Below are 25,554 nucleotides of genomic sequence, written 5' to 3'. Positions count from 1 at the left end.
AAGCAAACAAAGAAACAATAACGGCAAGCATGGTCCCAGCATTATGACAGCTGAGGTATACAGGAACACAATCGCAATTACATTACAGGGGGAAAATATTCTCTTTATGTTTATGGGAGGGTGTCTTATATAATATTAAATTTCACACATAGAAATGTGAAAACACTGGAATGATCCAATAGACAATATTATTGTATGAAAATGGTACTAAAGCATACATTAAGGACAGTCAACAAAGAATTGATTCTTCATACTATTGAGTTAGTGATGCAACCTTCAACTTTGATAATGGCATAATTCAGATGAAATTTCTATGTGAATGAACAATGTGAAATAAGATGATAAAATCAGGAAAACAAAAGGAAAGTCATAATATGAGTAATCTGATATTACTAAAATAAGGAAAACAATAGGAGGAATAACCAAATGTATAAATGAAAAAGTTCTTGATCAAAAGAACTATCAATAAAAAGTATAAGGAATTGTCATATTCCAGGATAAATCAATTGTAAACTTCTTTTTCTTTTGCCTAGTTCCCCAGCCGGGAATCAAGTCCATTCCCCTTCCATTGAAAGCACTGAGTCTTAACCACTGGACCACCAGGGAAGTCCCCTATCGATTTTATTTTTTATTTTTTTAATTAATTACTTAACTTTTGGCTGCACTGGGTCTTCATTGCTGTGCAAAATGCACAGCATTTTGTAGTTGTGCTACACAAAATATAGTCATGTAGTGAGAGGTGGGGCTACTTTTTATTTATGATGCACAAGCTTATCATTGAAGTGGCAGTGACTTCTCTTGTTCTAGAGCAAGAATGAGTGGACTTCAGTAGTGGATTTCAGAGTGGGCTCTAGAACACAGGCTCAGTAGTTGTGTGGCACAGACTTAATTGTTTCACAGTATGTGGGATCTTCTTGGAGCAGGGATTGAGCCTGTGTCTCCTATATTGGCAGGCAGATTCGCAACCACCGAACACCAGGGAATTCCTCATCAATTTTAAATAAAGAACTATATACAGGGAAATCCTAGAATAATGCTCAAACCACAAAGAAAAGAAGGAAGAGAATGAACACATTATTTATATAAGGACACAAATCAGGTTTACTCCTATATTACTTCTTTGCATCACTAAATATAAAACATATATAGAAAAAAGTGGGAAACAAGAATGTTAAATGAAACCGAGCTACATTTCACACATGAAGCCAACAGAACAATTCTATACAACAAGAAAATATTAAAAATATGCTCAGTGGCTTCCCTGGTGACCTAGTGGTTGAAAATCCACCTGTCAATGCAGGGGACTTGCATTTGACCCCTGGTCTGGGAAGATCCCACATGCCACAGAGCAACTAGGCCCATGTGTTAAAGCTACTGAGCCCACAGACCACAACCACTGAAGTCCGTTCACCGAGAGCATGTGCTCTGGAACAAGAGAAACCACCACAATGAGAGGCCTGGGCACCCCAGCAAAGAGCAGCCCCCACTCACGCAGCAACAAAGGTGTCGCACAGTCAAAAATAAATCTTAAAAAAATATGCTTAGTCTCTATACGTTTTTGAAAAAAAAAATGAAGGCATGAACAGAGAAAGAAATAAAAGTATGAGCATTTAGGAGGGGAATTCATAGTTTAAAAGGACTTATGACAAGCATTGAAACCTAGAAAAGTGTGATGTATATCTGTATGAACACACTCATATATTCATATACATACATACAGGCACATATATATACAGACACACATATATATACAGGTGGGTATTCTTTTTTTTTTCAAACTAGTACTTAAATTTAATGTAAATGGAAAAATTAATCTCAAATGAAAGATATATAATAAAAATATATTTTTAAATGAATGAAAAATTCATATTCTATCCAAAGAATGCTGAAGTATATATGAGGGGAGAGAGAGAAACGATACAGGAAAAGCAAAAGGCAACATGAACTGCTTATCAAAGAAGTGTGATAGAAAGGATACCAGCTTACTCTTGACACTGACATTTAGAGAAACATAGAATAAAGAATACACGGTGGCATCTGGTTCAGGGGGAAAAAAGGCAGATCAATAAAACAAGATAGAAAATACAAAACTATTTTAAACAGCTTATGGTAAAGGTGACATTTTATATCAGATTGGAGAAAATGATGGATGTCTTAATGAACGTTTCTGGGACAAATAGCAAGCCATTCAGAGAGAAAAGTAACATTAGATTCACACTGCACGTCAGACATAATAGTAAATGCCAGAAAAATTAAAGCTTTAAATATAACAAATGTAACCATTTCTGGAAGCAAATATTAAAATAGAAATCTAATCTTGGTATAGTATACCATGTCTAAGTGTGACAACAGACAGGGAAAGGAAATAGCAAAAACCAAGACAAATAGACCAACACCAGGTAAATTTTAAAATATTTTATTGCCAAAAAATGTACCATTGACAAAACGTAAGCTCAAACTGCAAACGTATTTGCAATGTATGTGACAAAGGATAATATCTCAAAATTTTAAAGTCCTTACATCTGAATTAAATGTACCCAAATTGAGCAATGGAATAAAACTCAAGGAAATTTTCAGAAAAGGAGGGATACAAAAGTCCAATAAACCTAAAGAAAACTTTTTAACTTCAAAAGCAATAAAAAAAAAAATGACGTGACGTTGAATTTTAAGAGGAGTCATATGTAATACCTAATTTCCAGTTTTTAGGAATCTTTTTCTCTTCATATTATAAGTGCCTTCAATTTTTTTGATAATTTATCCATATCTATTACCCCAAAGAAACTTGCAAGCTTATTGCAAAGGTAAACAAAGAATCCTGAAATCATTCCTCATCTACTGACCGGGCTATCCTATACAGAACTAAGCAAATCCAGTTATCTAGAAGTTGAATGTCCCCATACATGTGTGCTGAATTGCTTTAGTCTTCCGACTCTTTGTGACCCCACAGACTGTAGCCCGCCAGGCTCCTGTGTCCATGGGATTCTCCAGGCAGGAATACTGGAGTGGGTTACCGTGCCCTTCTCCAGTGGATTTCCTGACCCAGGAACCGAACCTGCATCTCTTAAGTCTCCTGTATTGGTAGGCAAGTTCTTTACCACTAGCACTACCTGGGAAGGCCAAAGGTGAAGTGAACTAAAAGAATGAGATTTAATGTAGTTCTTAGTCATCAAACCTCTTTCATCAAGCAAAAGAGAGGACATGCTTTTTAAATGGGAGTGAACTATTAATTCCTTTCATTTGAGAGTTCCACCCACACCTCCAACATATACTTACAGAATAAAAATGTAACAAAGGAGAATAAAGGAAAAAAATAACTCAACTTATAAAGTACCTTCTCTCACTGCCCTGACAAATATAGTAGCTATGAGCCACCTGTGGCTGCTTAAATTTAAATGTGCATTAGCTAAGATTAAATGAACTTAAAGTCTCAGTTTTTCTGTCATAATAGCACATTTAAAAATGCTCAGATGTCATATGTGGCTACCTTACTAGGCAACACAGTGAGAATATCATCATTGCAGAAAGTTGTATTGGATGGTGCTGCTCTACTATATAAAGCCTTTTTTTGGCTTCATGTCTAGATGGAATTAACCCCCCAACACAAGGCGGCACTGGACCTTGGACAAATCTCTTACCACTTATTGAGCCTAACTGTGCACATATCTGTTTTCCTCACTAGATTCCAAGCTTCTGAAGGTAAGGAAATGTCTGATTTGTCATAATACGCCACAGAATCCTTCCCTGAAAGATGTTTAATAAATATTTGTTGATATAGAGAGATGCTTTCAGGAAGATTAGAGTGCTAAATATTCTTTCAAGAGGAAATAAATAAAGACAAGATGAATGAGTCCTTTGCCTCTTCACCATCTTCTTAATCTTCTACTTTTACCAATCCAGAGAGTATTGACTGATTGACTGAAACACATCTACAGTGGGAAAATAAACTCTTTAAGTAAGTAAGTAAGTATAAAGTCACTCAGTCATGTCCGACTCTTTGCGACCCCATGGGCTGTAGCCTACCAGGCTGCTCCATCCATGGAATTCTCCAGGCAAGAGTACTGGAGTGGGTTGCCATTTCTTTCTCCAGGGGATCTTCCTGACCCAGGGATTGAACCCAGGTCTCCCGCATTGCAGGCAGATGCTTTACCCTCTGAGCCACCAGGGGAAGCGGTGGGAAAATAAACTCTTTAGAAATATATAAATAGACTCTTAAGAACATTCCTTCATTCCCGCTCAATCCCTCATTCTGATTCAGAGCAGGAAAAGGGCATTTCCTCTGTCTTCATATGTCTAATTTCTATGTTATGATAGAAACACCAATCTTTGTGTCCCATGCAAAATAAGAGTAAAAAAGGCATTAGGTGAATGATTACATACCAATTATTCTTTATGATCTATATAATCCATTACCATCTGGCTTGCTGGAAAAAATTCAACCACAGTAGTGAAAGTTGAGCGCCAGAGTCAAATAAACTCTTATGCATCCCACAGTGCAGTCAGACCATTTCCAGGCCTCTCCACAGAACCTGTGAAATGCAAAGTGATTTGAAACAGTAGAGCTGGGCTTGATTCACCGACACACTAGCAGATCATTTTCACCTGCAGATTAAATTCTGTCCTCACGAGGACCTAAAACACTAAAAAGGCAGGAGGACCAACTTCAGCTCAAGGAGAGCAAAGAAACTGATCATATGAGGTGAGTTAAATACAAATACCTATGGAATTCCTTATGATAACTGTCTACTAATCTTAATTAAAACAATTCTGAAAATTTTTCAAAGAAATACTTCAATGGCAAAACAGAAACTATTCTCCAGAGAATCTGAGGGCATAACCCAAGCTGTGTGACCTATCTCATATTTTCCCTTTTAAAAACCATGCAAACTTTCCCTTGGCTTCATATTATATATGTGCTATTTGATTTTCAAAGTAATGATTTACATTACTTACCACAGGGGAAAATTACTTACCTGTCTCAGTTAATATAACAAGAACACTGTATACAGGCTTCTCAATTTTAGGAAATGGTGCTGAATTAAAGGGAGCTGACACTCCATATCAGATTTAACATGCAGACAATTTATCTGTTCTGTTTTGGCATCATTATGTATTTTGAGAGCTCAGACACATGCGAATATGTGGATATAAACAGCAGCATTTAAAACACTGCTTTATAAGCTATAGCAGGAAAATTACCTAAAGAAAGGAGCTCAAGATGCTGCTACAGAGATGTGGTATATTAAAATGGTTTTATGTTACCAATATTGGTGGTTGCATTAACTGATTTTGGGGTCAAATTACTAGTGTCATGTGATAAGATGAAGGGGTCTCTGATCCAGTGTTGTCTATTTTTTCCTTGTTTTTTTTCCTTTGTAACAATATGTGAACCACAAGGGAGGAAAAATATTAAAGTATACACCAAAACATGGTTTGTCTACCAAACAGCACAAATTAGGTTTATATCTTCTCTATCTGAAGGAAATAAATGGAAGAGTGCCTATGATTTTGAGGCGGAAAAAATCTAAACCAAGAATAAGTTATTGATGGTGCTCTTTATATCTCCACATATGCTATGAATTTGAACCCTGGCTAATTAATTGAATTCTATTAATAGTGCCTAAGAACAGATTTCTCCTTCTAGTGCAAGTTTCATTTTCAGTTTGTAGAACAGTGTCTGGCATACAATAGGTCTCAATAAATGTTTTATATGTATGAATAGTAGAAGTTCTAATATGTAAAGTAAAAGTAAAGTCAAGTCAAGTCACTCAGTGGTGTCTGACTTTGCGACCCCTTGGACTGTAACCTACCAGGCGCCTCCATCCATGAGATTCTCCAGGCAAGAATACTGGTGTGGGTTGCCATTTCCTTCTCCAGAGGATCTTCCCAACCCAGGGATCAAACCCGGGTCTCCCACTTTGTAGGCAGACGCTTTACCATCTGAGCCACCAGGGAAGTCCAATAATAACATACAGTTAAAATATTTACTGCTTTTAGTCTCAAATAATATCTGCTAACTTTGGCTTTTTCCCAAAGTCAACTTTGGGAACAGTGTTATACTGTCTCTACCCTGGTTTTTACCCTCAGTTGATGCATTTTGTTTGTCCTTGACAGATAATAACAATCCAACCCTGTTTTCAAGATGTTGATTTGTATTTTACCCTAGACAAGAACATTTACACTGATCTAGAACAAGCCTTCTGTATAGTTACCCATTGCACCTGTTCCCAATTTAATTGCCCTATCATCTATACTTTAAAAGAAAAAGCAAATGTTTTCAATGTGTGGTGGCAATGATTTGAGTACCATTCTCATCATTGGGCCTGTCAAGGATAGGGGTCATCAGTGCTTACATTTCACATCTAATTTTTTCTAAAGTGATAATATGTCCTCCCAAACCCCATGTGATGAGTGACAGTCTGTTTATTTATCTATCTTTGTCAATCATCAAACTCTTTGGAAATTATAAATATAAGATTCAGAACAAGTAAATGGTCATCTTGAGATTTTTTTTTTTTTGAAAAATGAAGGATCTTTCCCCCCCACCTTAACTGCTTCTTTTTTTAATTAGTACATATTGCACTCTGCACAGTCTGGGGATTTACCAACACCCCACATTTCATTCCATAAAGTATATCTGAAAATGACTTTTAAGGAAACTTTTCTAAAAAGTCCAGCCCCCACAAATAGCTTACATTTCTAGGAACTCTTTCTAGAAAATCTCAGTTTAATTATAATAGTAAAAATATAAAACTTTAAAAATTAAAATAAGAATTGACACTAAAAATCATACAAACTCACCAAAAAAGTTGCTCTTATGGAAAACTCTTAAGCAGAAAGTACTTGCACATTTAACTTAGCTTTTAAATTGAAACAGGTTGTTGAACTAATTTCTGGAAACTGTTTTTCTTTTTTTTTTTTTTTGCATGTAAATGGAATTAAAAACATACACACACACACTAGCTCATAAGTAGACAAACTCATTAAAACAAGGAAAAAAAAAAGAACTGTGCTGGCTGCCACAGGGACGAGGAGCAATTATAATTCCAAATTATATTCCTTAGCTGGCCAGCATTAACTGAGCGAGCTAGTGATGTTATCATGTGCTTGCTAAGGTACTGTGCTGCAATCGTATCGACATAACAGACATGAAATATCTGATAACAAATAAGCAAAATTTCCATTTACTGCCCATAATTTATTTTTTCCTACTTTTAGGAAAACCACAACCCTTTCTGAGAACATTTTATATCATAATTTTGTTAAAATTAGAAACATGTTCATAGATTTTCCTAGTTTTTTTAATCAGTGTTTGAGGAAAATGACCCTCAGGAAATTATAACCATATAACCTGGTGATTTCACTTGCTCCATTGCTCACCAAGTAGGGTAGTTAACCTGAGCTTGAGACTTAAAATTAATGTAGGCGATTTTTCTCCCAGACCTGAAAGGACATAAGAGAAAACACAGTATTTCCCACTGGTAAATTATGTGATTTATATCTTAATCTTCCTTTCATCTGCTCTTCTCAAACCCAGGAGTTATGTCTTAATGACTTTTGCAGAGTATTTTTTAGTGAAATACAAATTAAGATCTTAATTAAAGCTATTTTAACCCTCTAGCTCAAAGATAATTAAAACAAAATATATCTAAAATCAAACTTATTCTGTTAAAAAAGTGCAAAGAGTTGACTCATTTGAAAAGATCCTGATTCTGGGAAAGATTGAAAGCAAAAGGAGAAGCGGTTGGCAGAGGATGAGATGGTTAGATAGCATCACCAACTCAATGGACATGAATTTGAGCAAACTCCAGGAGATAGTGAAGGATAGGGGACCTGGTGTGCTGTAGTCCATGGGGTCACAAAGAGTCAGATGTGACTTAGCACCTGAACAACAGCAATATCTAAAATTGAACTTATCCTGTTAAAGAGTAGATGAGGAATATTTCTCTTATTAAAAGGACTACTTGGTTGAAAACATCATTTGGTAAATACCTAGACTGAAATTTCAAAACTACAGTTTCCTTCTATTTCATACTGATAGAGTCATTTGATTTAAATATGCAATGATTGACCTCTAATACTAAAATGGACTGGAATGGGTGAATTTAACTCAGATGACCATTATATCTACTACTGTGGCCAAGAATCCCTTAGAAGAAATGGAATAAACATTATAGTCAACAAAAGAGTCTGAAATACAGTACTTGGATGCAATCTCAAAAACAACAGAATGATCTCTGTTCACTTCCAAGGCAAACCATTCAATATCACAGTAATCCAAATCTATGCCTCAACCAGTAATGCTGAAGAAGCTGAAGTTGAAAGGTTCTATGAAGACCTACAAGACCTTCTAGAACTAACACCCAAAAAAGATGTCCTTTTCATTATAGAGGACTGGAATGCAAAATAGGAAGTCAAGAAACACCTGGAGTAACAGGCAAATTTGGCCTTGGAGTACAGAATGGAGCAGGCCAAAGGCTAATAGAGTCCTACCAAGAACACACTGGTCATAGCAAACACCCTCTTCCAACAAAACAAGAGAAGACTCTACACATGGACATCACCAGATGGTCAATGCTGAAATAAGATTGATTATATTCTTTGCAGCCAAAGATGGAGAAGCTCTATAGGGTCAGCAAAAACAAGACTGGGAGCTGACTGTGGCTCAGATCATAAACTCCTTATTGCCAAATTTAGACTTAAATTGAAGAAACTGGAGAAAACCACTAGACCATGCAGGTATGACCTAAATCAAATCCCTTACAATTATACAGTGGAAGTGAGAAATAGATTTAAGGGATTAGATCTGATTAGGTAGAGTGCCTGAAGAACTATGGATGGGGGTTCATGACATTGTATAGGAGGCAGGAATCAAGATCATCCCCAAGACAAAGAAAGGCAAAAAGGCAAAATGGTTGTCTGAGGAGGCCCTTACAAATAGCTGTGAAAAGAAGAGAAGCAAAAGGCAAAGGGGAAAAAGAAAGATATACCCATTTGAATGAAGTGTTCCAAAGAATAGCAAGGAGAGATAAGAAAACCATCATCAGTGATCAATGCAAAGAAATAGAGGGAAACAATAGAATGGGAAAGACTGGCGATCTCTCCAAGACAATTAGAGATACCAAGGTAATATTTCATGAAAAATGGGCTCAATAAAGGACAGAAATGGTGTGGACCTAATAGAAGCAGAAGATATTTAGAAAAGGTGACAAGACTACACAGTAGAACTGTACAAAAAAGATTTTCATGACCCAGATAATCACGATGGTGTGATCACTCACCTAGAGCCAGACATCCTGGAATGTGAAGTCAAGTGGGCCATAGGAAGCATCACTATGAACAAAGCTAGTGAAGGTGATGGAATTCCAGTTGAGCTATTTCAAATACTAAAAGATGATGCTGTGAAAGTACTGCACTCAATATGCCAGCAAATTTGGAAAACTCAGCAGTGGTCACAGGACTGGAAAAGGTCAGTTTTCATTCCAATCCCGAAGAAAGGCAATGCCAAAGAAAGCTCATACTACTGCAGAATTGTACTCATCTCACAGGCTAGTAATGCTCAAAATTCTCCAAGCCAGGCTTCAACAGTACGTGAACCATGAACTTCCAGATCTTCAACCTGGATTTAGGAAAGGCAGAGGAACCAGAGATCACACTGCCAATATCCATTGGATCATCAAGAAAGCAAGAGCGTTCCAGAAAAACATCTATTTCTGCTTTATTGACTATGCCAATGCCTTTGACTGTGTGGATCACAACAGACTGTGGAAAATTCTTCAAGAATTGGGAATACCAGACCACCTGAACTGCATCTTAAGAATTCCTTAAGCAGGTCAAGAAGTAACAGTTAGAACTGGACATGAATGGATGTAAGAATTGGACTGTAAAGAAAGCTGAGCACTGAAGTATTCATGCTTTTGAACTGTGATTCTGGAGAAGACTCTTGAGTCCCTTGGACTGCAAGGAGATCCAACCAGTCCATCCTAAGGGAAACCAGTCCTGAATATTCATTGGAAGGACTGATGCAGAAGCTGAAACTCCAATATTTTGGCCACCTGAAGCAAAGAACTGACTCATTGGAAAAGACCTTGTTGCTGGGAAAGATTGAAGTTGGGAGGAGAAGGGGACAACAGAGGATGAGATGGTTGGATGTCATGACCCACTCAATGGACATGAGTCTGAGTAAGCTCCAGGAGTTGGTGATGTGGAGGGAGGCCTGGCAAGCTGCAGTCCATGGGGTTGCAAAAAGTCAGACATGACTGATTGACTGAACTGAATTGAACTGAATATTTACCACCAGTAACTCAAGGACTGTACTAGATAGAAAAGCAAGCCAAATATAATGTCTCTCCTAAGCCCTCCTGTAATTTACAAGTCCATTAAGTCCTAGAAAAAGCCTTGTTTCCTAATATGTAATTAATGGATTCAAGTTGGTTTTTGTATGTCAAGACTTATGTAACATGAATGTCAAAGTAATTGACATTGAGCACAGATTTCCTCAGATTTAATATGCTCATGCCCTCACTTTTTCACATTTCTGTCTTATGTGCTCAGTTATCAGTCGTGTCCACCTGTCTGTTACCCCATGGGCTGTAGCCTGCCAGGATCCTCTGTCTATGGGGATGCTTCAGACAAGAATACTAGAGTGGGTTGCCATGCCCTCCTCCAGGGGATCTTTCCAACCCTGGGATTGAACCCAGTCCTCCCACATTGCAGGTAGATTCTTTACCATCTGATTCACCACGGAAGCCCTCTGTTTCATGTTCCTGCTCAAATAGCACCTTCTTAGACAGAATTTCTCTTGTTGCACATTAGCCACCCCTGCATTATATCTTTTTAGGTGATCATTAGTACTTGTTTAGTTTTATAGGGCTGCTAATAAAAAAAAAAAAAACACCCACAATGTAGGTGGCTTAACACACAGAAATGTGTTGTCTCTTACTTTCAGAGACTAGCAGTGTGAAGTGAAGGTATCTTCAGCCTTGTTTCTTTCTGAGGGCTCTGAAGAAACCTGTTCTAATGTCTCTCTCTGCCTGCTGAGAGCTGGCAACCCTCATCATTTTTGTCTTATAGATATGTCACTCCAGTATCTGCCACAATCATCATGGAGTGTCTCTCTGTGTGTCACTGTGTCCAAATTACACTCTTCTTATGAGGACACCAGTCATAATGGGTTAGGGTCCATCCTTATGGTTTTTATCTTAGCTTGATATCTGCAAAGGCTCCATTTCCAAACAAGGTCACATTCACAAGTACCAGGGGTTAGGTTTTCAGCATATCTTTTAGGGGTACAACATTCAACAATAAGTTTCCAATTATTCCCATTTCCATGATTTGAAACATTGTACTTCCTGGAGACCCTAGTTCAGTTCCTGGGTTGGGAAGATCCGCTGGAGAAGGGATAGGCTACCCACTCCAGTATTCTTGGGCTTCCCTTGTGGCTCAGCTGGTAAAGAATCCGCTTGCAATGCGGGAGACCTGGGTTTGATCCCCGGGTTGGGAAGATCTCCTGGAGAAGGGAGAGGCTACCCACTCCAGTATTCTGGCCTGGAGAATTCCATGGACTGTATAGTCCATGTGGTTGCAAATAGTCAGACACAACAGAGCGACTTTCACTTTCACTTTCTTTCACTTCCTGGAAATGTGTTTTGGTGGTATATGACCTCTGGCCAATGTATTATGAAATTAATACATTTACATCCAGGACAGAAGATTTAATTAGTTTTATAAGACATTTCTAAGAACTCTTTCTGCTTAAACATTTTCTCCACCAGTGTTTGAAGTGAACATTTTATACACCAATATTTGAGGTGGTGGCCAGGCAGTCATTCTGAATTCTAACTGTAGGGAGCAGAGTTCTCCTGGTTACACATGAAAGACTGGTAGAATAAGTAAGAAATAATTCTGAACTACTATGATTTTACAGGTACTTTACTACTATTGTTATTCTGATTGATACACTTGCTTCATTTTTCTTCTTAGCTTCAATACAGAGATATATACTAGGCACTTCTTTTATTATCTTCATTGTCTGATTTCACCACCAGAATATAATCTCAATGTGACAGAAAATTTGTCTATCTTATTCTCTATTTTATCCTAGTGCTTAAAGAGAGATCACAGTAATAGGTAATCAACTAAAACTTGTTATATGGATGAATGTGTAGATAAAATAATGAGTAGGTATATAGCACTGAATTATATTCTTCCTTTTTCTTGTTTTAAACATTGTATTTGTGGGGTTTTATTTAAACTTTTAGCTATATTAAGAACTGAATTTTAATTTTATAAAAGTCACAAACTGAGTCTCATCCTGGATAAAGCATGAATTTAAATGACAGTCTTAGAACTGAGTCCCACTTTTTACTGCTGAAAAATTATATAACTTTGGGAAAGGTCTGATTTACTGTAAACCATGTTCTTCATTAGTACATGAGACTTACTGAATGCCAATTATTTAAAAATTGATTAAAATAATCTATTTCATAAACTTTAGTTTTTTCTTCCTACACCTCATTGTGCTTCTCTTTCCTTTCAAAATGCCTAGAATAATGAACATCATATAAAATAATGAAAAATATATTTACGTATCAATAATAAAAAATAATGTTTCAAAATGTTTAATTTCCTTTGAGTTAGAGGTTAAACTCATTATTATAATTTCAAAAATTTTAATTCTCCATTATACAGTTTCTTCATTAGAAACTATCGGTTAAAATGAGTTATTTTAGAAATTACATTCTAATTGACAAGTTTGTCTCACAGACACATGTCACACAGACACACATCACTCACACACTCTTTTTATCCCTTGTACTTAAGATTTCAGGAACGGATTTCTAAGTAGTTTGTGGCATTTTCAGTTACTTTATAGAGAAACAGCACACCAAGGGCAAATGAGTGATTTCTTGAACAATATTTTCCTCCTTCTCTTTGTGCGTTAATAAATATTTTACCTTAAAAGGATATGAGGGAGTAGAGATAGTTGGTCCTAAAAAAATTGGAATTTTAAATTTTTCAGTGAGATCAAAATCTCTGTGTGTTTCAAACATGGAGAGAAAGATAACTAGGAGTTCAATTCTGAGTCTTCAACCAGCAACCTACTACTAATTCAGATTCCAAAGCGAAATATGTAACAGGAAGTTTCCAGAATAACTGTTGTACACCTGAAACCAATGTACTATTTTAACTCAACTACATGCACGCTCAGTTGCCTCAGTCCTGTTTGACTCTTTACGACCCTACAGGCTATAGCCAGCCAGGCTCCGCTGTCCATGAGATTCTCCAGGTAAGAATACTGCAGTTTTTGCTATATAAAAATAACACAAATGCTATTTCTAACATTTTACTTATTACTGTAGTCTCAAAACTTTTATGTGGACTCTAGACCATAGTGAGTTAGGCAGCTTTTATATGGTACCAAGGGTTACATTGTTTTTTTTTTTAATTGAAGTGCAGTTGGTGGCTCAGTGGATAAAGAATCCACTTGCAGTGCCGATGTGGGTTCAATCCCTGTGTCAGGAAGATGCCTGGAGGAGGGCATGGCAACCCGTTCCAGTATTCTTGCCCGGAGGATCTCATGGACTGAAGAGCCTGGTGGGCTATAGTCTATAAGGTCACAAAGAATCAGACATGACTGAAGCTCAGTAAAAATAGTATGTTAGTTGAGTAAAATAGTATACTAGTTTCTGATGTAAAACAGTTATTATATTGTTATTGATTACACATTATACAAAATTACTATAAAATATTCTATATTCCCTGTTCTATATATTATATTCCTTTGAATTGTTTATTTTATAACTGTTAGTTTGCACCTCTTAATCTTTAATCTTAATCTTAATCTTCCCCCGACTCTCCTCTCTGGCAACCACTAATTTGTTCTTTGTATCTGTGACTCTGCTTCTGTTTTTGACTTTTAAGCTCTTTTTTCTAACACTTAGACTAGAAGTTTAGTAAATAACCATCTTGAAAAATGCTCCTTAGACTCTTATCCCTAGAGTTCTTATCTATTAAATAGTGAGAAATAACACACACAAATAAACACACACAATAATTCCAGGAAAATACTGCCAAAAGAAGGAGACCCAGTCACTCTAAAATCTAAAGTAAAACCAGTCTAAATATATGTTTTCAAAATGAACAGTGTATTAATTTTCCATTGCTACCATATCTTATTACCATAACTTTAGTGGTATATAACAACAGAAATTTCTTTTTCACAGTTCTGTAGGTCAGAAGTCAACATAGGCTCTGCTCTGACTTTCTCAAGGCTGAAATCAACAAGCCATATTGCCTCTGGGCTTTTACCAGGAGACTCTGGGAAGAGGCTGCTTCCAAGCACATTCAGTTACCAGCAGATTCAGTTCTTTGTAGTAATAAAGTCATGGGCCCTGTCTCCTTGCTGGTTTTTAGCCAAAAGCCTCTCTCAGCTATTTAAAATCAGATGCTTTTCTCATTTCATATTGCATCCTCCATCTTCATGCTAGCAATCACACACTTGATCCCACTCATGATTGTAGTCCCTCTGACTTGTCCTAATGCCACATCTCTTCTGACTCCATCCTGAAAGTGTTCTCTCCTTTTCCAAATTGCTTCAAATGCTGAACAATCATAGAATGGTCAGTGTTGAGTTCTTCAGCAACTTCTCACAGCTGGAAGAGACCAGCTTTGATAAAAGCTCTCAGCTGGTCATTGTCAGCTTCTAATGACCAGCCACTGTGCTCTTCAAGATTCTCCTCTCCTTTGCAAAGCTTCTTGAATCATCACTGCACTGTATGTTTATTTGCAGTTCCTGGGCCAAATGCATTGTTGATGTTCTCAGTTGCCTCTGCTGCTTTATGACCAATTTTGAACTCTAATAAGAAAATTGCTTGAATTTACTTTTTGTCTAATATTATTTCTTCAGTCTAATATACATATAAAATAAACATCAAGTAATAAGTCTTTAGCAAGAAAAAAAAGCAAGAAAAGCACATTAAAATGATGTATAACATAACCACATTTATTTAAGAATGCATTCCAGTGTCAAATAGCAAAATTCAACAATGGAAAACTACAATTACTTTTCCACCAATCTAATAAAACTTGAGGATGTTTCCCAAAACCAGTGCTCTGGGACAACCTAGAGGGATAGGATGGGGAGAGAGATGGGAGGTGGGTTCAGGACGGGGTGATATATGTATACCTATGGCCAATTCATGTTGATGTATGGCAGAAAACATCACAATATTGTAAAGTAACTATTCTCCAATTTTAAAATTAATATTTTTAAAAATAATATTAAAAAAGAAAACTATATTTTCACATAAACAATTTGAGGATGCTTATTCAAATACTAACAGTTTCTCTTTCAAGCCTCACTATAGCAATTACTACAGTCTCCATCCTATAAGTACAAAATCTGAGCCCTAAAATCATAAATTTGTTATCATTAATTATGAATATTTAAAAACATATCCAGAACATAGAAATTAGTCTTCATTTGACCACTATTCATATTCCATATTTGTAAATTGATAGTCTTACTTGCATCAATGTCACTGTTTCTTTAGAAAATAGTTTATTAATTCACTTATTTTTGGCTATGCTGTGGCTTCATTGCTGTGTGTGCGCTTCCTCTAGTTGCAGCGATAGAACTACTCTAGTTCTAGTGTGCAGCCTTCTAACTGCAGCGGCTTCTCTTGTTAGGGAGCACAGGCTCTAGGCCTGGGGGCTTCAGTATTTGCGCATGTGGGCTCAGTCCAGCTCACTGGCTCTAAAGTGTGTGCTTAGTAGTTGTGCCAACCAGGGCTTAGTTGCCCCACGGCATGTGGAATCTTCCCAGACCAGAGGTCAAACCTGTGTCCCCTGCATTGGCTGCTGGATTCTGGACCACTGGACCATCAGGAAGTCCCCTTTCTTAAATGATTGTTAAAATGGTGACTCAGACAGTAAGGAATCTTCCTGCAATTCAGAAGATTCAGGTTTGATCCCTGGGTTGGGAAGATCTGGAGAAGAGAATGGCAACTAACTTCAGTATTCTTCCCTGAAGAATCCCATGGACAGAGGAGCCTGGCAGGCTACAGTTCATGGGGTTGCACAGAGTCAGGCATGACTGAGCAACTAATACTTTTAATTTCACAAAATTAGAACAAAGTTCTAAAAAAGATGAACATTTTCTTAGAGAACCAATATGTTTTTGTCACAACTAGAAAATTTAAAATAATTCACTGATATCTTTATATACCCAGTCCTTAGTAAAATTTTCATGGTTACCTTTTTATAGTTGGTTTGTTTGAATCAGAATATGTCATTCCTCTGCTCCAGTGTTTGTTCCAATCTAATACAGAGACCTTGAAATTGATAAATCAGTTAACCAGAGAAAAGCTTAATGGTGTGCCTATTCAGAAAAAAAAAAATAAATAAATAGGTGATTTTACATTCCAACTCTTATATATAACACTTTGCTGGGGAAGTAATGTGATTCTACCCTGCCAATGACCTTGTACAACTAACGCTCTATGTATGAAATTGCCATCTATACCATCTATACCAGACATCTATACCAGAAGAATGGCTACGAGCTTGTACTACTTCTAAAAATGTCACTGTATATAATGAGACAAACAAAGATACTCCAGCATTATCAAAAACCAACTCAAGATGAGGAAGCATCTAAAGAAAAGTTTAAAAAGGAGAAAAAAACTAGAAGACCAAATCAGAACATTCAAAAAAGTATAGCATTGCAAAGAATAAATTATAATATTATATTTATCTGATTAAATATTAAATAATTACTACACATATTAAGTAATGTTTATCTGATTAAACAAATATTAAATAGTTACCTATATTGATCTACTCATGAAGATATTAAGCACATAGGCTTTGAAGACAGGCTTAAGACGACATTGACCTAAAACTAACTTTGTGACTTGGAGCAAGTTTATTAACCTCTCAAAATCTTAAGATTTTTATCTTCTATTTTCCTTTTGTTTCCTCATTTTTTTTTTAGTTTTAATAATGGGAAAAAAGAAAACACTGATTTTAGAATGGTGAGCTTAAATATCTGTAAAAGTGATGACTAGAACTTGACATAAATTCTATGCTCACTAACCTCTGATTATTATTTGGATAGTATTTTATGCTCTTTTTATTTTAATGTATAAAATAAAATAACCATCCAAACCAAAGATATCACAAGAAAACCACAGAGCAACATCTCATACAAATATAAATGCTAAAGTCCTCAAAATATTAGCAAGCCAAATCCATCAACATATAAAGGGAATTATATATCATAGTCAAGTGAAATTTATCCCAGGGGTGCAATGTTGGTTTAACATGATAAAAAATTAATATGGTACATCATATCAATAATAGAATAAAAATATCACATGATTGTCTTAAAAGATGCAGAAAAAAACATTTGGCAAAATTCAACATCTTTGGCTATAAAACATTCAGCAAACTAGGACTAGAAATGGATATCTTCAAAATAATTAATGGTGTCTATGAGAAACCCACTGCTAACAACTTACTTAATGGTGAAAGAGTAAACACTTTTCCTTTAAGATAAGGAAAAAGACAAGGATGTCTGCTCCTGCCACTTTTATTCAATATCATACTGGAGGCACAATAAATTTGGAAGCATAAACTGGAATCAAGATTGCTGAAAGAAATATCAATAACCTCAGATATGCAGATAACACTGCCCATATGGCAGAAAGTGAAGAACTAAAGAACCTCTTGGTGAAAATGAAAAAGGATAGTGAAAAAGTTGGCTTAAAACAAAACATTCAAAAAACTAAGATCATGGCATCCAGTCCCATCACTTTATGAAAAATAGATGAGGAAACAATGGAAATGGTGAGAGACTATTTTCTTGGGCTCCAAAATTACTGCAGATGGTGATTGCAGCCATAAAATTAAAAGACACTTGTTTCTTGGAAGAAAATATATGATGAAACTAGACAGCATATTTAAAAGCAGAGACATTACTTTGCCAACAAAGATCCATCAGGTCAAAGCTATGGTTTTTCCAGTGGTCATGTATGGATGTGAGAGTTAGATTGTAAAGAAAGCTGAGCGCCGAAGAATTGATGCTTTTGAACTGTGATGTTGGAGAACACTCTTGAGAGTCCCTTGGACTGCAAGGAGATCCAACCAGTCCATCCTAAAGGAAATCAGTCCTGAATATTCATTGAAAGGACTGATGCTAAAGCTGAAACTCCAACACTTTGGCCACCTGATTCAAAGAACTGACTCATTGGAAAAGACCCTGATGCTGGGAAAGATTGAAGGTAGGAGGAAAAGGGGATGGCAGAAGATTAGATGGTTGGATGGCATCACTGACTTGATGGACATGAGTTTGAGTAAGCTCGGGGAGTTGGTGATGGACAGGGAAGCCTGGCATACTGCAGTCCATGGTGTCGCAAGGAGTCAGACACAACTGAGTGACTGAAATGAACTGACAATAAATTTGTGCCAAAGAATTAAGTCGGAACCTTATCTCATATCACATATGGAAAATTAACTCAAAATTAACCAAAAACCTAACTGTAAAAAACTATAGAACTCTTAATAGAAAACATAGGAGTCTTTCTGACTTTGGATTTGGCAAAAAATTCTTTTATGACACCAAAACTCAAGCAACAAAAGAAAATAATAGATAAACTGGGCTTTATCAGTTAAAAGCTTTTATGCTTCAAATGACACATACATGTCTACTCTTAGCACGTGTGTTTTCCCAAGTTTACTTTTAGGCTTTTCAAGAATGGTACACAGCCTTGTGAATATATATATATATAATCTGAAAGTACCTCTGGAACTAGATTCATGAAAATGATGTATTTTTGAGTCAGAGTATGTATTTGTTAAGTGTAATACTGTCAAATTTCTGTCTAATTGACTGTACTTCTTTCATTTCCAGCTAGTTTTTTTTAAGTGTGCATTCTGATCCTACTCTTGCCCACACAAAATATTACAAATATAATTTTTTATCAAACTCATTTTAATTCACATTCTGATTACAGTGAGGCTGGACATCATTTTATGTTTAATTCACTTCAGTTGCTTCTATTAAGTTTCATATCTTTCAAAATATTTAATAAGTTTGAATTTCTAACCAATAATGTAGGATGTAATACATATGTATATGTGCATATATGTGCATTTCTTATAGGAGAAATTCAGGAAGGAAATATACCAAACTGTTAAACATAATTACATGTGCAGAAGGTAGTAGGATTTGGGCACAGTAAAGTGTTAAGGGACATGTCTGTGTTTTTGAAAGTTTTAAGTCAGATTTTTAAAATAAATAGTGATACCGAAATATTAAAAGACTAAATTTCACCAAAAAGTTTCTAGAATTAAATTTTTTAAACATAGTTACATATTATTATTCTATTCGCACTTAAAAGACTCTTGCATAAAGAGACTTAAATCTTACTTTCTGAGAAATTTTATTATTTTACTCATTTTATTATCCACTTCTTCTACCCTGCACTGTCACTTTTACTTTGTTCTCTCTTACTGGTTCTCCTATTACACTATTACATGGCTATTAGAACTCCTAGAACTATTTTCTGGTATCTTAACTTTTTCTTCTTGATGACTTTATAACTGGTTGGAAAGAATACTTTGACTCAATGTTCCAGCCCACTACCCATTTTTTAGCATTTCCGTTCTTCTAGTCATCCTATCTATTAAGATGAGGTTTCTTTCCGTAAATATGGTTTTAACATCAAAAAGAGACCTAATTACTTGTTTTTCTCCAGCAATCTGTTCCTTTCTCCCTTGTTAATTTCTTCTCTGATGATATTAATTATACTTACTTCAAAGTTTTCCTTCTGTTTACCTTAGGGGTTAGTTCTGTTTATTGTTTTTGTTTTCCTCAAATATTTGGTGATTCTTGATCATCTGGTTACATTTATAAATAAAAGTAGTGGTCCATCAGCCTAGCTGGTTAGAATATATTTTCTCAAGTTGAATGATAATTCTTGTGCTATTGATGATCAGTGCAGCTTTTATTACAGAGTCCCAGACTTTGGTGTTCTTCCAGAATGCTAGAAACTCCATCTTAGCAGATTTTCCATGAGTTATGCAAATGACTCATTTTCAGGCTGTATTAGTTCTCAATTCTAGTAGTGTTGTATGTAGTTCCATCAGGAGCACATTTTTGGTCTGTGGTTGTTTCTGACAATCAGCTTCATCTGCTATTTGATTTCAGGGATGGATGCTTCAAAATTGCTATCTATTGATTGAACAAGATACTCTTTCTAGATTTATTGTGAATGTACACACACACATACATACATGCTTCTTAGGAATGACAGATAAATATGACAAAATATTCACCCAATTCCATAGAGATGAAAGCTCTATATATATGAAATTAAACAAGTGTTCAGTTTTTATCTGTACTCAATCCTTTAAATATTCATCATTTCATTTAGAAAAAAATAGTGACTTGAAAATTATCCTTGTTTTCTATGTTAGATTCTATGGTTTTGTTTTGAGCAGAAATTTAACAAATTTTCCTGATTTCTTTGATTTCTGTTTTCCTAAAAGGACAGCTATGATAGAAAAAGATTTTTAGTCATAGACTGTGGAAATGATAAGATGTTGTTATTCCTCTCTGAATACGGTATCAAATGATAGCTTTGGATATAGTTTCATATTTTAAAACTGTTTCAAATCATTTATGTAAAATGTGTTCTACCTTTAGATCTGACAGTGTGTAGTACATCATCATTTTAAGAGCTAAACTTAAAATATAATTACAGGGGCTTTATAGGATGTTTCTCTCTTTATCCTCTTCTCTCCAGGATTGCCTTAGTAACAGAGTTTGTGCACGTTTCAGCTGTAATCAGAAATGTCTTGAAAAACAACCAATGAAATGTTTCCAATCTGCCCATCAGAGAACTTTGAGAACCAAGAACTTAAAAACTTCCAAGGTCTCAGGAATTTTTAATTCTTAAAATTAATATTTCCCCTAGTGAACTGAAAGATGTAAATCTGCTAGATTGCATATTTTAATGAGCTAATATCTACCATATGCCAATTGCAATCTGCACCCTTCATGCTCTGATATCTGTAATATCAAAGGCTTAAGCAGGCATTACCTTCAGCAGTCACAATCATAAACATGCAGTTTGCTATTCAGCTCCTATTTGTCACTTTGTCACTAAGAATGGAAAGTGACTTCCCTCTCCCCTCAGTTCTGGCAACTGGTAAATCTTATTTAAATGGCCAGAACATTTTTACTGTCCTACAGTTGCTGGGTTTCTCAACCAATAGTATTTGTATGAGTACCTGCCACAATACCTGCCACTTCTCAATACTTCCCGCATCCATTCTTTGATCTCTGCCTCCACCATTGCTGCTTTATTTCAGGCATCAGCTGTCTGAACCATCAGCTGTCATCTGGATCACTGCAACAGCCTCCTAACTCTTCCATTTCCATTCTTTGCTCCTTCCATTTGCCCCCCACCTACCCATTTCTATTAGTGTTCTTTATAAGACAACAACCTTAGTGTTACTCCTTGATCCAACTCTTCCACTGTTCTCATGATAAGTTTGGAATTCCTTAACGTGGCTTCTATAACCCTTGTTATAGAAGCATTTTGTTCTCCAGCTTCATCTCTCCTCATTCCCTACTTGCTCTCTCCAGATTTTAAATATGCAAATCCATAAGTAGTCTCCCTCTCAAAATATCCTCTCTGATGTCCTCTCCAAATCCTTCTGTATGCTGCTAATTCTGCCAAGAATTCTCTCCTCAAATTCCCACTTTGACCAGGAAATCCCATAATCATAAGTTGATGCCTTTTCTGTGTGAATCCAAAGTACCCTGCATTCACCACTCTTTGTTGTAATTGTTTGCCTATATTTGCCTCTTCTATAAATGAAGGTAAACTGTTTATGTCAGGATTAAGCATTATTCACCATTATTCCTCAGTCCTTAGCATAGTTTTGACCTGTGGAAGGTGTTCAGTGTGTGTATCAATAGGATACTATTTATAGTTAAGCAGATTTCTAGAGTCGTAACATTCTTGAAAACCATCTAAATAGCTACTAAAGATTTCTTACCCAAATGCACTTCTTTACATTTTACGAATAGATTCAGTCACAAAAATATTCCTCATGATCTTATAAGATTCTACATTTTGGTTTGATTTAAATAACTACATTTTATGGAAATAATATAATGTTTAACAAATGAATGAACATCATGTGCTAATACAAAAAATGAACATTTGAAGAACTATTGGGATCATAGTATTGAGTTTATACTATCTTCCAGGGAATGTGCTCAGTACTGGAACTATCAGTTCAGCTCAGTTCAGTCACTCAGTCATGTCCGATTCTTTGTGACCCCATGAATCGCAGCACGCCAGGCCTCCCTGTCCATCACAAACTCCTGGAGTTTACTCAAACACATGTCCATCGAGTCAGTGATGTCATCCAGCCATCTCATCCTCTGTCATCCCCTTCTCCTCCTGCCCCCAATCCCCTCCCAGCATCAGGGTCTTTTCCAATGAGTCAACTCTTCGCATGAGGTGGCCAAAGTACCAGAGTTTCAGCTTCAGCATCAGTCCTCCCAATGAACACCCAGGACTGATCTCCTTTAGGATGGACTGGTTGGATCTCCTTGCAGTCCAAGGGACTCTCAAGAGTCTTTTCCAAAACCACAGTTCAAAAGCATCATATTTTTTGGTGCTCAGCTCTCTTCACAGTTCAACTCTCACATCCATACATGACCACTGGAAAAACCATAGCCTTGACTAGACGGACCTTTGTTGGCAAAATAATGTCTCTGCATTTAAATATGCTATCTAGGTTGGTCATCACTTTCCTGCCAAGGAGTAAGCATCTTTTAATTTCATGGCTGCAATCACCATATGCAGTGATTTTGGATCCCAAAAACATAAAGTCTGACACTGTTTCCACCGTTTCCCCGTCTATTTCCCATGAAGTGATGGGACTGGATGCCATGATCTTAGCTCTCTGAGTGTTGAGCTTTAAGCCAACATTTTCTCTCTCCTCTTTCACTTTCATCAAGAGGCTCTTTAGTTCTTCTTCGCTTTCTGCCATAAGCGTGGTGTCATCTGCGTATCTGAGGTTATTGATATTTCTCCCAGCAATCTTGATTCCAGCTTGTGCTTCATCCAGCCCAGCATTTCTCATGATGTACTCTGCATATAAGTTAAATAAGCAGGGTGACAATATACAGCCTTGATGTACTCCTTTTCCTATTTGGAATCAGTCTGTTGTTCCATGTCCAGTTCTAACTGTTGCTTCCTGACCTGCATATAGGTTTCTCAAAAGGCAGGTCAGATGGCCTGGTATTCCCATCTCTTTCAGAATTTTCCACAGTTTATTGTGATCCACACAGTCAAAGTCTGTGGCATAGTCAATAAAGCAATAATAGATGTTTTTCTGGAACCCTCTTGTTTTTTCGATGACCCAGCGGATGTTGACAATTTGATCTCAGGTTCCTCTGCCTTTTCTAAAACCAGCTTGAACATCTGGAAGTTCATGGTTCACCTATTGCTGAGGCCTGGCTTGGATAATTTTGAGCATTACTTTACTATAGACATAAATAAAAGATGGTCTTCAATCATTAATGAGTCCAGACCAGCATGGAGATCTTCACTTATACAATAGTCCTGGTAAGTGAAACAGTGATAATGTTTACAGTAGTGATCATTATGGTAGCTAACATTTAATGATGCCTCACTATGGATCAAAATCTCCTCTAAGTGTATTAATTTAATATATTGACTCTATTCACAACACCCCTATAAGTTACGCTCTATTGCTTTTCCCATTTCAATGACTTGCCACATTGGAGTGGTTTGAGGAAAGTATGAAATGAAAAGGTATCTATTCAATTCTTTGAGTCAACTTTGCTGTGAAGAGTTGCAGAGAAATACAGTTTTAGACAGATGAAGATATGGGAATAAGCTAAGAGGTGTAGTGGAATAGAAGAGCTGCTCCTGCTGCTGCGGCTAAGTCCCTTTAGTCGTGTCCGACTCTGTGTGACCCCATAGACGGCAGCCCACCAGGCTCCGCCGTCCCTGGGATTCTCCAGGCAAGAACACTGGAGTGGGTTGCCATTTCCTTCTCCAATGCATGAAAGTGAAAAGTGAAAGTGAAGTCGCTCAGTCGTGTCCGACTCCGCGACCCCATGTGAACTGTAGCCCACCAGGCTCTTCTGTCCATGGGAATTCCCAGCCAAGAGTACTGGAGTGGGTTGCCATTGCCTTCTCCGAATAGAAGAGCTAGTAGCATAAAAAGTGTTTCTTTGGAAATAGGATGAATAAAATTGACTTTTAGACACAGTGTTATTATTTTAGATGAATGATAATTGTGAAGTAATTAGATAGTGACTGATGTATACAAAGAGAGATACAAATATTTGCAGCCAACTGTGGTAATACTCTTGTACATGGTTGATTGCTATATAATGAGAGCAATGAGTGGGATCTTCAACTTGTGGCATGTAGGATCTTCAGCTTCAGCATGCAAACTCTTAGTTGTGACATGCGGGATCTAGTTCCCTGACTAGAGGCCAAACACGGGTCCCCTGCATTGGAAGAGCAAAGTGGACTTAGCCATTGGACCACCTGGACAAAATTTTATCTAAATATAGGCCTGTGTGAATTATAAAATTTTGACATTTGTCCTTGAAAGTGACTTATTAATATGGGTTTATCAATTCATAGCACACACTTATATGCATACATAGTGCATGCATGCTTAGTCGCTAAGTCATGTTCATCTCTGCAGTCCCATGGACCTTAGCCCACCAGGTTCCTCTGTCCACGGGATTTCCCAGGCAAGAATATTGGAGTGGGTTGCCATTTCCTTCTCCAGGGGATCTTCCCACCCTAGAGATGAATCCTGCATCTCCTGCATTGCTGGCTGATTTTTTAACTCTGAGCCACCTGGGAAGCCCCATATGCATACCTACATTATTTGCTTTAGGCATATTAACATCTCTAAACAGCATCTCATTTTAGAATGAGTTTTCTTACATCTTGCTTTATTAAGCAATTTCTTACTATTGTAAAGTAAAACATATGCACACACTCACAACCATTTGAAAATGGTTTGTCTGATTTCTCCTTAAAATTTCCAGCACATTTTAGAGGTAAGAAACCTAGAGAGTTTCCGTAACTTGCTTGAAATGTCAGTTAGCCTGGGGTAAATTTGAGTCTCCTTCAATTGTCCACACACTAATGTGTGCATTAATCTTTTCTCAACCATGAGTTCTATTAGAAATTAAAAATATATGTGGGTTCATTTATGTATACACTGTCCTTAGCAGTAAGACTTCTAAGTAAAGCAAATGAAAGGCGGTCTGAGTTGCTGACAAAATGAGTCACTATTGCTCCGCAGACAGACTTATGAAATGGAGTGTACCTCTGAGTCACTTTCGTTTTCACCTTTGTTCTTCTGCCCATGGTGTGCTAGCCATCAGTCACATTCACTCTCCCTCATGAAAATATATTGTTGTTGCCCTTCAACTCTCTCCTCACAGCCCGGAAGCCCCAGGAGACATTTAAAAGA

Source organism: Odocoileus virginianus, chromosome 31 (assembly GCF_023699985.2).
Source record: "Odocoileus virginianus isolate 20LAN1187 ecotype Illinois chromosome 31, Ovbor_1.2, whole genome shotgun sequence".
NCBI classification, from domain to species: domain Eukaryota; kingdom Metazoa; phylum Chordata; class Mammalia; order Artiodactyla; family Cervidae; genus Odocoileus; species Odocoileus virginianus.
The sequence above is the reverse complement of the archived record's forward strand: the minus strand, read 5'-3'. Positions refer to the sequence as shown.